Below are 13,525 nucleotides of genomic sequence, written 5' to 3'. Positions count from 1 at the left end.
TTAAGCTTTACAGAATAGGAATACACTTTTATACTTTTGCATAGCCAGGAATAGAATGACTTCTTAATCTTCCCCAATTAAATTGTTGACAATAAGTTCAACTTGTTTTTTGTGTTTTTTAAAAATAAATAAAATTTAGGAAGGAAACTACTTAAATGTCAATAATTTTTTTAAAATTAGTGTTTATGAGTTTTAAAATCTTCTACTGCTGCAGTTCAAGTACCCATTCACAGGCCCAAATCAAAACAACTGTTTGTGACAAATCTAAAGTGTACTTAGTATGCACAAATTACTAACTGGTATGTTAGAGAGCTCTATTGCTTAGGTAACTCATTTCTTTACATTACCTGTAGTACCATAGTAGTCACAAAAGAGCTCCTTAAACTCATATTATTAGCCAAAACAAAATGGGGCTCTGATCTTGAGGCTAACATTTGAAATTAAATAAACTAGTAGAGAAGCCTTTGTATGATATATTCGCCACAGTAACCTCTAGTTATAGAAGGAACCCATGGCAAGTTTAATCTATGACTATCAATGTTTAATTAATAGTCTATCTTTTGGTCAAATTAGATCGTTAGATCAAATTAGATCATGTTACCCCATGATTTAAAAACTATTAAAGATTTATCACTCACAACATGTATTTTCCTTAGCATAGTAATAATTCTATACTTCCACAATCGGTTCACCTATCTCTCCAGGGCCCATACCTCCCGCTTCCGCATAACGACCTTACATTTCAGCCATGGTGAACAACATGCAATTTTCACAGCCCTCCATAATCATTCTTAATATCCTCCCTCTTCCCAAAATTATTTCTTGCATAATTATCACCATTTATTTATTTATTTATTTATTTATTTATTTTAGATGGAGTTTCACTCTGTCACCCAGGCTGGAGTGTATTGGTGCAATCTCTGCTCACTGCAACCTCCACCTCCCGGGTTCAAGCAGTTCTCCTGCCTCAGGTTTCTGAGTAGCTGGGACTACAGGCACATGCCACCATGCCAAGCTAATTTTTTGTATTTTTAGTAGAGATGGGGTTTCACCATGTTGGCCAGGCTGGTCTTGAACTCCTGACCTCAGGTCATCTGCCTGCCTGCGCCTCCCCAACTCACCATTTTAAATACAACACAAATATCAAGTGTTCTGGAATCGTTTTTCATATTTAGCAATGAACAAGGCAAAGTTAATTTCTTCTTTATTGTCTCTTCCCTTTTGCATAACATCTTGCATCTATAAACATTTTAGCAGTAATTAAATGCTGTATTACTTTTGCCATTTTAGAGGGAAGAAAATTTTGTGAGGCTTCCATTTGGTTCTTTATCCCATAATATCTCTGTAAGGGTCAGAGATCTAATGGAAAGACATTGCCATTAGCCCATTATTCTTATATTAAGTATAGTTTCAGGAAGTAAGGAAAGAATTGTGATGTAGTTTAACAAAATAACTGAGTTCATTATGATTTAAATATAGGGCAAAACTTTATATAACACATGACCACCATAATCACTCACTTTGGGAGATCACAGTATATTTTGGGTCACCAGAAATTAGCACCACTTCAAAGTTAGTGAGTGTATTTTAAAAATTGATATATTTTTTCTCCTTCATGTATGGTCACCCTAGTGAGTCACCATAGGTTCCTTTGAAGAAGGATTTGGAGGAATTTTACAATGTATCCCCGATACAGAATAGCTCTTCTTTACTCAAGGGAATCCACCATCCCAGTTAATTAAGTTGTTCCAGATACATGTGAACTGGCCTTGTTTTGAGAACTGGTTAAGGGACCATGATTTTTCATTATGGGAACTCAAGTCAGGTTTCTGACCATAGACCGAAAGTTGTTGTTGTTGTTGTTGTTGTTGTTGTTGTATATACTCAGTAAAATTTTAGTAGAAAGAGTATAATCCATTGGCTAACAGCAAAGATCCTTGCAAGTAAAATCCTGATTACTGCTTAGTTCCTGCTGCTTATCTGGTAAGTGCAAAATCTTAGCTGTAGTGGTTAATTAAGCCTTGCTCCTTGGCTTCTATTCCTCTGGAATCTCTCCATCTTCATTGATATCAGGAAGCCCATATCAATGGTGGCATCTCCCACCATCACATCTTGACTGCTGTGGAGGGCACTACAAAATGTTTAAATTGGTGCTTGAAATATTCTGGCACTCTCACCTTTACTTATTTGTTAGTGCCTTTGTGAGTGGAATATTCTGAGACCTCTAGGTTGGAGAGAAGTGAAAGAGAGTGAGGAGTGAGCCTGCAAATAATCTGTTCCAACTTTCCTGTCTTCCTGAGGCTTTGCGTTCTTCCCTCTATGTTATGATAAAAAAAAAAAAAAAGTTCCAGCATTTTAATCTTCTAGAATGTAGGTCATTGTTGAACACACTTTTCTGTCAACTAACCAACTAAGACCTTAGTGCTATTTTCAGGTATGCAAGCAACCCTATTAAATATAGATCTCTGGTAGGTACACCCACACTGAAGAATGTGGCCCAGTCCCGTATTATATTTTGTCATCTTTTGTTTAATTCTCTTAAAACCTAGTACCACACACAATTCCCTGATTTTTGCTGAAATCAATTAACAAAATATTGCAAATATTTTGAAGTGCCAGGTAATTCCTCCTGGGCCAGATTTTATACATATTCTAGAAAAGGCTGAGCACTGACTCTAATTAGTGAGGTTAGGAGATACTACGGGCATGACTAAATCTGGAAGAAAATGGGCTACCTTTGTAGTGCAAGTACCTCAGGTGATTTACTCCAGATCATCAATAGAAGGCCAGGCTACAATACTCAGAGGAAGCAGAGGAAGGAGGCTTCTGTTGCTGGCAAGAGACTCAGTTGTTTCAAATTTCTCAGTGTAACCCAAACCCACGCAGATGGCCTTAAAAGTTTTCTGATTCTCTTGATTATAATTTTTTTTTTTTTTTTTTTTTTTTTTTTTTTGAGACGGAGTCTCGCTCTGTCGCCAGGCTGGAGTGCGGTGGCATGATCTCAGCTCACTGCAACCTCCGCGTTCCAGGTTCATGTGATTCTCCTGCCTCAGCCTCTCAAGTAGCTGGGAGTACAGATTCGTGTCACTATGCCCAGCTAATTTTTTTTTTTTTTTTTTTGTAGTTTTAGTAGAGATGGAGTTTCACCAAGTTGGCCAGGATGGTCTCGATCTCCTGACTTCGTGATCCAACTGCCTCTGTCTTCCAAAGTGCTTGGATTAATAGGCGTGAGCCACCACACCTGGCCTGATTCTCTTGATTTAAAGCCAGGAGCTTGCTTACGTGTGTGATTTTTTTGGCTTGTTTGCTGATATTTTTAATCTGTAAGCCGTCAAATGCAATTAAAACGATGATTTCATCTTATAGTCTTGTAATCACCATGATGAACGAAGAGTGAAAGGCAGTTACCACTTGGTTACACGAGCTTTGCTTTAGAAGGCCCATACCACAAATAAACCTAGCTGGCTATCTGAGAAGTTGGAAAAGCGATTGCATGCTATAGATTACTAGTACTCCAATTACAATTAGCAAATTGTTCAATACTGTATTTAAGGCCAAATGCCATGATCAAAGCAAGTCCCTGGACCCAATGTTGGTAACCCACCCATTTTGTGTTATCAACTCTCCTTTATTCACTTCAAGCATGAACTCTTTATTCAGTCAGGACTGAGTCAGGCAAACAGAAAGCACAGCAGTTATTTCAATAGAATATTTAATATATTTCTTAGAAGACTGAAAATAAAGAAGGAAACAGAGAGGTAGCACGTATTTTAAATGTTGGAAGCAGCCACCATCCCTAGGGCTGGGAGAACAAAAGAGACTTCCTTGGTTCTGTTTCTATGATCTTTTAGATTCAAATAAATGCTTTTTAGAAAGTGACATAAACTTTCAATTTACACTCTCCATGTTGAAGTACATTTTTCACCTTTTTTTTAACAAACGACTTTGAAATGTTTTGTTTTCCCAATGACAGCTACTTATTGAGAATATGAGAACCTGAAAGATGGAGAAGGAGCCCCATGGAGCAATGGAATAAGCAGTGCCTGCTGGTGCTGTAACCAATGAGGTGGCACAGTGAGGCTAGTTTTAGGAATACTAGCAACAGCTGGAAACCAGAAGCAACTGCTTCTGGAATTACCCACTGCTGTGGAGGTGAAGAGCATTATGAGGTCAGGCTGACAAGGGAAGCAAACAGAAAAGAAAGAGGAAGGTGCTTTTTTTCCCATCCTGCTTTGCAACTCTATATAGTACTCTCTTGGCAGATCCTAATGAGTAGCAAGCTGGAAAAGGAGAAATGTTCTTTCAAGAGCCTCAGTCCCAGTCCAGCATCATAGAAGAGAGTGGCCCATTTAAACACAAAAGACAACAGTTTAATGACTGGGACAGTTTTCTTCCTTGTTTACTAGATGGAGAATGCCTAATCTGTTTTTATTCATCTTTGCAGCCACTTGAATAATTAAGAATAAAATGTCATATCTAGGACATGTTCAGCAAATATTTCTTGGATGGTTGAATGAAGGTTAGGAAGAAGATAGTTTAGATCACATTTTCAAGAACTGTGAATTTAGAAGCACTGAGTGTAAATATGAGTCCTGCTGTTGTTCATGTCTGTGATTTTGTCAGTCACTCTTCTAAGCTTGTTACCTCTAGAACCTCACTGAACCTGTAGATTAGCCCTATAAGGTATATGCCATTATTATAAAGACGACAAACACAGGCTGACAAATGTTAAAAGCCTTCTCTAAGGTTCTGGAGTGAATGTGGCAATTTAACACAGTGTTAAAGAAAATGAGCTTGAGAGATAGAAGGACCTGGATTTGAAACCCAATGACCTACTCTCTTTTTCCCTCTATCAAAGGAATTTTATAATTGGGCTTCAAAAATTCCTTTTGGAAAATCTTCAGCATTCTCAGTGATAATGTTGCTGCTATGGGTGAAAATGTTCTGTTCTCATTTAGATTGAAGGAAAACTTTATTGAGTAATGTTTTTGACAACACATTGGTTAGTTTTTGAGTTCAAGTCAAGGAGTTAAATATATTGATTTATGACAGAAGCACTCAATAACTAGGTGGTAGAAATGATACCCTAAGTACCTCTGCCAGCCAACAACTAAACTTTATGAAAAAGAATATTTAAAGCAAACATAAATTATTAAATGAATGTCAAGAGTGGAGATTTTCAGAATATGCTAGAATATTCTAGAATATGCTAGAATATTCACTAGAAAAAATATGCTAACATACATATCCACATGCAGAGACAGAGATGGCAACTGACAGAAAATTATGGCATTTTAAATACAATTCCTATCTATTCCTTTGAGGACCACTAAACATCTTGAGAAACTGGTAATCTTATTTATGCTTCGTTCACTCATTTGTCTGTGTATTGTTTCAAGAGTCCTTCCAAAATGTAATTAGTCTGTGAGCAAGCTAGTGCAATCCTTTCCTCCAATATTAACATATTTTAAATTCAAATAAATGCACCAAAGGGGGGCATAAGCAAATCTCGAATTTGGATTTTCTTCCTTAAAGAGCTTTCTCTCACCAAGTACTTTACATTTTGTTTCTAAGGGATATCTAATCATATTCACTGCATAATGCACCCATATTCATCTCTAACACTTTCTATTTTGAAGGGGCTTATACACATTAACCCACCTATTATACTATAACTGCATGCTGCTTTCATGAGTAGGCAGGAAAACAGCTGCAGAGCAGTTAAGTGGGATGCCTACAAGTCGTGTACATACCCACCTTCCTATAATATTAGAACATGAGACTTTAACCAACTACATTGCCCTCCATTTTAAATGAAAAGAAAAGGAGAATGGACGGGAAAAGAAAGTCAGAGACATTAAAACATTTTCAAAATCATTTATACAGCTTGTACTTCTAGCCAATATTTTGAATTATTCCTTCAAATAAACATAGCCAGGCGCGGTGGCTCATACCTGTGATCCCGGCACTTTGGTAGGCCAAGGCGGGTGGATCACAGGGTCAAGAGTTTGAGACCAGCCTGGCCAATGTGTAGAAACCCCCTCTCTACTGAAAATACAGCCATCGCATTACTGGGTATATACCCAAAGGATTATAAATCATGCTGCTATAAAGACCGGGCACACTTATGTTTATTGTAGCACTATTCACAATAGCGAAGATTTGGAATCAACCCAAATGTCCATCAGTGACCGACTGGATTAAGAAAATGTGGCACATATACACCATGGAATACTATGCAGCCATAAAACAGGATGAGTTAGTGTCCTTTGTAGGGACATGGATGCAGCTGGAAACCATCATTCTCAACAAACTATCGCAAGAACAGAAAACCAAACATGCATGCACATTCTCACTCATAGGTGGGAATTGAACAGTGAGATCACCTGGACACAAGAAGGGGAACATCACACACCGGGTTCTATTGTGGAGAGGGGGGAGGGGTGACGGATGGCATTAGGAGATATACCTAATGTAAATGATGAGTTAATGGTTGCAGCACACCAACATGGCACATGTATACATATGTAACAAACCTGCATGTTGTGTATATGTACCCTAGAACTTAAAGTATAAAAAAAAAAAAAAATTAGCTGGGCATGGTATAATCCCAGCTCCTTAGGAGGCTGAGGCAGAAGAGTTGCTTGAACCTGGGAGGTGGAGGTTGCAGTGAGCCAAGGTTGTACCACTGCACTCCAGTCTGGGCAACAGAGCAAGACTTAATCTCAAAACAACAACAACAACAAAGAACTCTTACCATATGACCTAGAAACCATGCTCATTGGTATTTACCCAAATGAGCTGAAAACTTACATATATACAAAAGACTGAAGATTAATGCTTATAGCAGCTTTATTTGATTGTCAAAACTTGGTAGCAACCAAGAGAACCTTCAGTGGACGAATGAATAAAGAAACTGTGGCTCATCCATGCGATGGAGAATAATATTCAGCAATGAAAAGAAATGAGCCTTCAAACCATAAAAAGATATTGAAGAACTTTAAATGCATGTTGATAAAGAAAAGCAAATCAGCAAAACCTACTTACCGTATTCCAACTACATGACATTCTGAGAGACAAAACTATAGATATATTAATAGATCAGTGCTTGTCAGGTGTTATGGAGAAGGAATTGAGGAAAGCATGACTAGGTGGTGCACAGGAGAATTGAACGGCAGTGAAACTGTTCTGTCTGATATTATAAATGTGGATATATCTCATTATATGTTTGTCAAAATTTGTATAATATATGTTACAGAGAGTCAACTCTAATATAAACTATGAACTTAAGTTAATAATGATGAATCAATAATGGTTCTTCCATTGTAACAAATACACCACACTAATGCAAGATGTTAATCATAAGGAAAACTGGCAGAGATGGGAGGATGACTGGTACATAGGAGCCCTCTTCTTTTCCATCATTTTTTGTAAAGCTGAAACTGATTTGAAAATAAAGTCTGTTTATTAAAAAAAATAAATTATGTGCCATAGATGTTTGAAACCCATTTGCTTTGCCTGCCATAAAACGATGTTAGCTATACATCATGCCTCACTACTGGATCTTCTCTCATTTTATTTCTGCCAAGGATGGGTGAGAATGGATAACTTTTAACCTATGAGTGACATTAGTATATCTGGTAGACAGGTAAAAACACTCACTCTCTTTTACACCTTATTCATATTATGATTAATAAAATCATGTTCTAATCTGATCCATTATCTTCCTCTATTCTCAGTAACTTGGGCCAAAATCCTCTCATTCACAAGTTAGAGTGACTGCAGTTTAGTAAACAGCAGGGCTGGCTCAAGGATGAAGGTACATGACTCAAGACAGAGTCCTAATGAACAGGAAATAATGCAACAGAAGAGGCATCCTATGGACCTACCTATCTGAAGTCATATCTAAGCAAATTTAAATGTAAAATAACCAGATATAATGGCAGTGCCCCTCCCTCTCTCTCTCTCTCTCTCTCTCTCTCTCTCTCTCTCTCTCTCTCTCTCTCTCTCTCCCCCCTCGCCCACCGTGTGTGTGTGTGTGTGTGTGTGTGTGTGTGTGTGTGTGTATGTTGGAGTTGGTGGAAGGATCGAATACAGAGAGGATACTTTGAGAAAATAAATGAAAGTTACAGAACACAAATCATGGTACACAGTACAGGTGATTCTATTTCTGTGTTACTCAGACTTTATAAAAACAACTATACCCAGATATACACACACATTCTCATCCAATCATATGCACACATAGTTTCACAAAGACAAATAGGCCAAGGAGTAATTTCATAGAGAAAACAATTCAGTTCATTGATCATAGCAACAAGAGAGCAAATAGAAACTGACATATACTTTCTAATTATTAACATCATCTAAATCCATTAGATTAAACCCGATAGACATGAGTCCTCTTGTTTCCTTATAAAGCCTGATATCAACCTATTACATTAAAAATTACCCATTTCAGTTAATCATTTTTCTACTTCCCACATCTCTAGAGAGAATTTTCCTCATACTCTGTGAGACATAAAAATATTGCATATTGCATGACTATGATACCTCTACATCTTTATCATTAAATAGAGAACATCAATATATCCCTATCATTGTTATGATTGTCTCTTGGTTCTTGTCCAAATTTTGCAACATACAAAAGTTTCTATACAGTTGTTACATTTTCATTTAGTTGTCTTATTTTCAATTTTAACCCATCTCCATTTCTGTGCTACTTTAATATAAAAGATTATCTCTTTTTAGAAGACATTAAAGTCCTTAACACATTTTTATTTATGGTTTGCATCAAAAACATAGCATCGGAATTCTCACTCAAGTCACATTGCTTAATAGTTAATATTATCAAAATCTAATTTTGTGAAAAAGAACAGCATTACATCATACACCAGTAGATGTGGGATGATTTCCACAGAACTTTGTGTATTGTATATGCTAGTTGCATTCAAAATTCACAATTTTCAGGGTATGTAAATTTTCAAATAGAGAAAAAATAATCCTATATATTTACTCTGAAAACAGGAGATATCTTTACCATTTTCATATTTCCATTTTATTTGAGCAACTGCTTTTCTACACTATTAAGGAGCTATTCAATAAATGATTGAATTCCATGATTCATTGCTTAGAATTCCTCCTTTTCTCTCACTTCTCAAAAGAAATGTCACTCACATTGTGTATGTCTCTTCTTTCTCTTTCCATGAGCTAGCATCATTTGAAAAAAGCTTAGACTGACTAGGTAAGTTACCTATGTATAGACTCATTATTAAATGCTGCATAACACCCAAACAAGTCCTGCAGTAAGAGAAGATCTCCAGCTGCTGTAGAGATGGGATGAATGTGTTTCCACTTACTAAGAAAGTCTACAGTGCAATGCAATATATATGGCTTTCAAAAGTGATAAGGGAAATATCTTTTGTTCTCATAATAAACCCTCCCATGAACCTCTGTGTATATAATGACAACTTTATATAATGCCAGCATACAGTATCTTCTGGAATTTAAAAATGCATTTTCTATGCCTGTGTGGATAGTAAAACATTCTTTTATCTTCAATTCTTCCATGCCTATTTTTGTAAAAGAAAAGAAAAAAAAGGTAATATTCTCTTTTTAGCTGCCTGCTGATCTCTTCTCCTGAAACCAAACTGCATGGAAGCCACAGTCATTGAGTTTCTGTGCTGTCCCTAGAGATGTGGAAATCATGTAAAGAATGTTTCTTCCCTCAGGTTTGGCCTTATTTTTATATTTCTTATGATACTGTTTGTGTAACATATTATCTTTACATTTGCCTAAAATAGGTCATATTAATATTTCAAGCCATTGTTATTTTCAAAGATTAAGCATTTTATATACAAGAATATTTTAAAGACAGTAAGTTTGAAAAGCATAGGATATATGTCATTTTCCTGTGAAAATAAAGACTTCATATTGATCTTAAATGTTTCTTTGTGTGGGGATAAGAATAAAGCTACTTTTAAAAGTATTCACATTATAAAAGCAGGGAAAACACTTCAAGAAAGCTCTATAACCTCTCTCAGTGGTTTGATGAGTATAACACAGGAAGAAAGAGCCCCCTAATGGCTCAGATATCTATAAAAACAGAAGAGGTTGTACTTTCTCAATTCTTGTTTAACAATGGCTAAAATGAGTAATCAGGAAAGATACCTGATACTATGGAAGCGAATGGACAGTTGAATAAAAGGTCAACTAGAGCTCTCTCAACAATGTAAACAGCAGTGCGAAACCCTAAAATGAACTGGTGAAGTAAGCTGTTAGGTTTCAGACTGAGGGTGATGCTTACATATGTGACTCCTAGCACACTTGTCTCCCTCAATTATGTTTGCGGAGAAGCACTGATCTGGAAGGCAGGAGACATATTCATTACACAATTGAAAAGTGTGAAATGTTTTTTTAAAACACTTTCTTTTTTCCAGTCATTGACCATTTCCTGTTAATAATAGGGGAAATCAAATTTCTTACAGGAGAAATTACAGAATTTGTAAGAAAACAAAAAAGGGAATCAAAGTAATATTGAGTATAAGCTAAGATGAATGTCCTAGTGCAAGAAGCACACAGTGCTAAGAAATTACTTTAAAAGTATTTTTGAAGGAAGAATATGCCTATTCACAGAAAGAAAAATTAGCATTGATGTTACATCTACTTATGCTAGAAATTTAATGTTCTCATAAAAACATACACAATGCAATTAGAATTACATTTTTTTTTAAATTGCATATAAGTCAATATGGCCCATAAGTAAGTACCAGGAGGAAACTGAACTGTATAAAACAACTTGGATACTTAAGGTTGTTGCAACAAAAAGTATAAAATTTAAAGTAATTTTGTACATTAAACTTAAAAATGAGTAGATTAGTTAAAACAAAGTTATATCCCTGAATGAGATGTCAGATTATTTGCATAAATAAAATGGAATTATTAAAATATAATTTTGAATACAATTATTAAAAGCAATCTTACCATTATAAGCAAAACAACTAAACAAGGTTATAATAGATTTAAAACAAATTCTGTGTGGGAATTTGGCATTATACTGCAACAATATACATAAATATATGATTTACAGTGCCAGTCACCACTCTCAGTTAATGGTTTGGCATTTGTTACCCAAATATGATACATATATATATATATATATATACACACACACACACACACATATATATACACACACACACACACACTTTTTTAAACAAATGACTTATTTAAAAACAAAAACATCACTATTCTCTAATACATATCTCTATTTCCTAAGACCAACTGTACTTTCCAAAATTTATACCAACAATTCAGTTATTCACTTCTGATATGATTATATCAATAGAATACCAAGGTAGCTGTAATAATACTTGCATTATTAGGAAGCATCTAAATATCATCTTACATTTAGAAAACAAAACGAACGTCATGAAAAATAGTGTTTTTCAAACATGCATTTTTAATTAAAATATAAATAAGGGTGAATAAAACACACAAAAGCAACTATTTAGAGTATGTATTAATTCTAAATTCAGACATATTGGCTACCACTAAGGTTGGCAATCATGTTCTTGCTTGAAACACTGAACAACATATTAAAAAGTTTTGCCGACTTATCACAGAAAGCAGTTTGTTCTTTGATAAGAAGAGTGACTCAGGAAACTTCACTCAAAAGGACAGTTAGAGCAATTATCAGGGTAAAATATCTCTTAATTAATCCAAAAGCAAATAAATTGACATAAAATGTCACAAACCATTCGAGTTCCAGTAAGCATTAAATAAGTCCTTTCTGTCACAATGTTTTCTCCTTAGCAGTTGATATCTGTGACCTATAAAACTAAGGTCAATCAAATACATCAGGACTGCATTGCCCCAGCTCATTATTTCTAGTCCAACCCATCAATCTCCTCAGATATCATTTAAAAAAACTCTATTCTTCCCAGCAGAGGATATAATATGTGCAAAGTTCCCGTATATTCACAGATGCTTAACCCGCACGTAGCATCACTGTCATGCAAAACATTAATTGATGTTACTGCAGGTAAGTAATGAACTCTAAAATAGCTAAACATCTCCAGAATCATATTTCTTTGCCTTAGCTCAATACTTTCTTAAGCACAAATGCTGACCATCAATAGCCACAATAAGAGGGCAGTCTAATGTCACACCATTTAAGAAATATTGTGTTTGTATTGAAGAGTTAAAATTGCAATCAAAAGACAGATTTAGAAAAAAAAAAAAAACCACTAGCAATCACTGAAAAGCATATGATAGCATCTATGTCTGCAGAAAATATAATAATTGATAGATAACATTGTCCTTTCTTGAAATGCTATTATTTACCAAAGTTGCTTAATAGCTAAAACCAATATTTATAAACATATTGTAAGCTTGTCAAAAAAATGTACTTTATAATATAAACTTGGCTTATTTTTCTTCTTTACATGGAGTATCTGCTGCAGAAACTTATAATGTAGTGATCTTATTTTTTAGAAAAATCTGTACCTGGAGATTTTTTTAAAAAGCAAATATATTAATATAAACACAGTATTCATTTCCATCTTTCTAAATCAACATACTTGTGTATAGAATTTACTTTAATGCATCACTGCAAACTCAGTTTTAAAAACATGCAAAGCTATGATGTATTTTGCTGTAAATAATTAAAAAGAAATCCAGAGATAAAAATTGAATTTCCTTACCTGGAGCGTGAAACTGTTCCTGTTCAATGCTGGAAGAAAGTAGAACTGGAAAGGGTACTTGATTTTTGTTTTCTTCTCAAAATCTGCTTTAATGATGCAGGAGTAAGATGAGCTATTCCAAGGTGAAGTCTGTTATTTCTTGCTGGAGCTCAGAGCTGACATCCTCTTGTGAAAAGAAAGGCACCTCAGTAAGTTGTTCACTGAGGGAGCTACAGAGCAAGATTATCCGGCACAAGCAGTCACATAGTGATGCTATAGAACGTGCACTGGCTTCCTCCCCACCTTGCGTTCCTCTCTCTCTCTCCCTCTTTTCTTTTTTTTCTCTCTCTCTCTTTCCTTTTCACCCTGACGCTCGCTCAGCTCTGAGTCTCAGCTTCTGCTGCTGCTGTATAATCAATCTAGCCTGTCTGAAGCTAATAGTCCCCTATTTAACCAGCCAATCAATAGCAAGGATTCCACTGCTAGTCCCAAGAGTCTTTTCCAAGAGTGGTACAAACAATAAGAGTTTTGCCAGCAGTTTAGCCAAGTATTTTTCATTATTTTATCTCCCTTAGAGATAGGGCTTGAGAGGGCAGAGGCTCAAAGCAAGCTTAGCATTACTGCTGATTTTTGCATTTTAAAAATTTACCCCTTCTTAACCAGCTGATACTTATAATTATCCTCACCTCCTATCTATTACATATAAAAATTGCTGCAGAGTAGCAATGTGTGATAGGATTTCTCATCCAAATACGTAAGAATATATTCAGTAACAAAATTATATACACTAACAAATGCTTGTTGCTAGAAACAATAATGCCTCCAGTACCCCTTATGAGGAG

At 35.5% G+C, this 13,525-nt stretch overlaps 1 protein-coding gene across 2 annotated transcripts in view; it reads right to left on the bottom strand.

Moving 5' to 3' along the window:
• Positions 1-12,955, bottom strand: part of CDH18 (cadherin 18) — a 1,132,251-nt gene extending 1,119,296 nt beyond the window's left edge. For both annotated transcript variants that reach the window (XM_030927840.1, XM_030927845.1), the window contains exon 1: positions 12,705-12,955. The gene's annotated coding sequence lies outside the window, so the exon portion shown is untranslated. The remainder of the gene's footprint in view (positions 1-12,704) is intronic.
• Between the last annotated feature and the right edge of the window lie 570 nt (positions 12,956-13,525).

The sequence above is a fragment of the Rhinopithecus roxellana genome, chromosome 3 (genome assembly GCF_007565055.1).
Source record: "Rhinopithecus roxellana isolate Shanxi Qingling chromosome 3, ASM756505v1, whole genome shotgun sequence".
Lineage (NCBI taxonomy): Eukaryota > Metazoa > Chordata > Mammalia > Primates > Cercopithecidae > Rhinopithecus > Rhinopithecus roxellana.
Note: the sequence above shows the minus strand (reverse complement) of the source record. Positions and strands in the feature narration are given on the sequence as shown.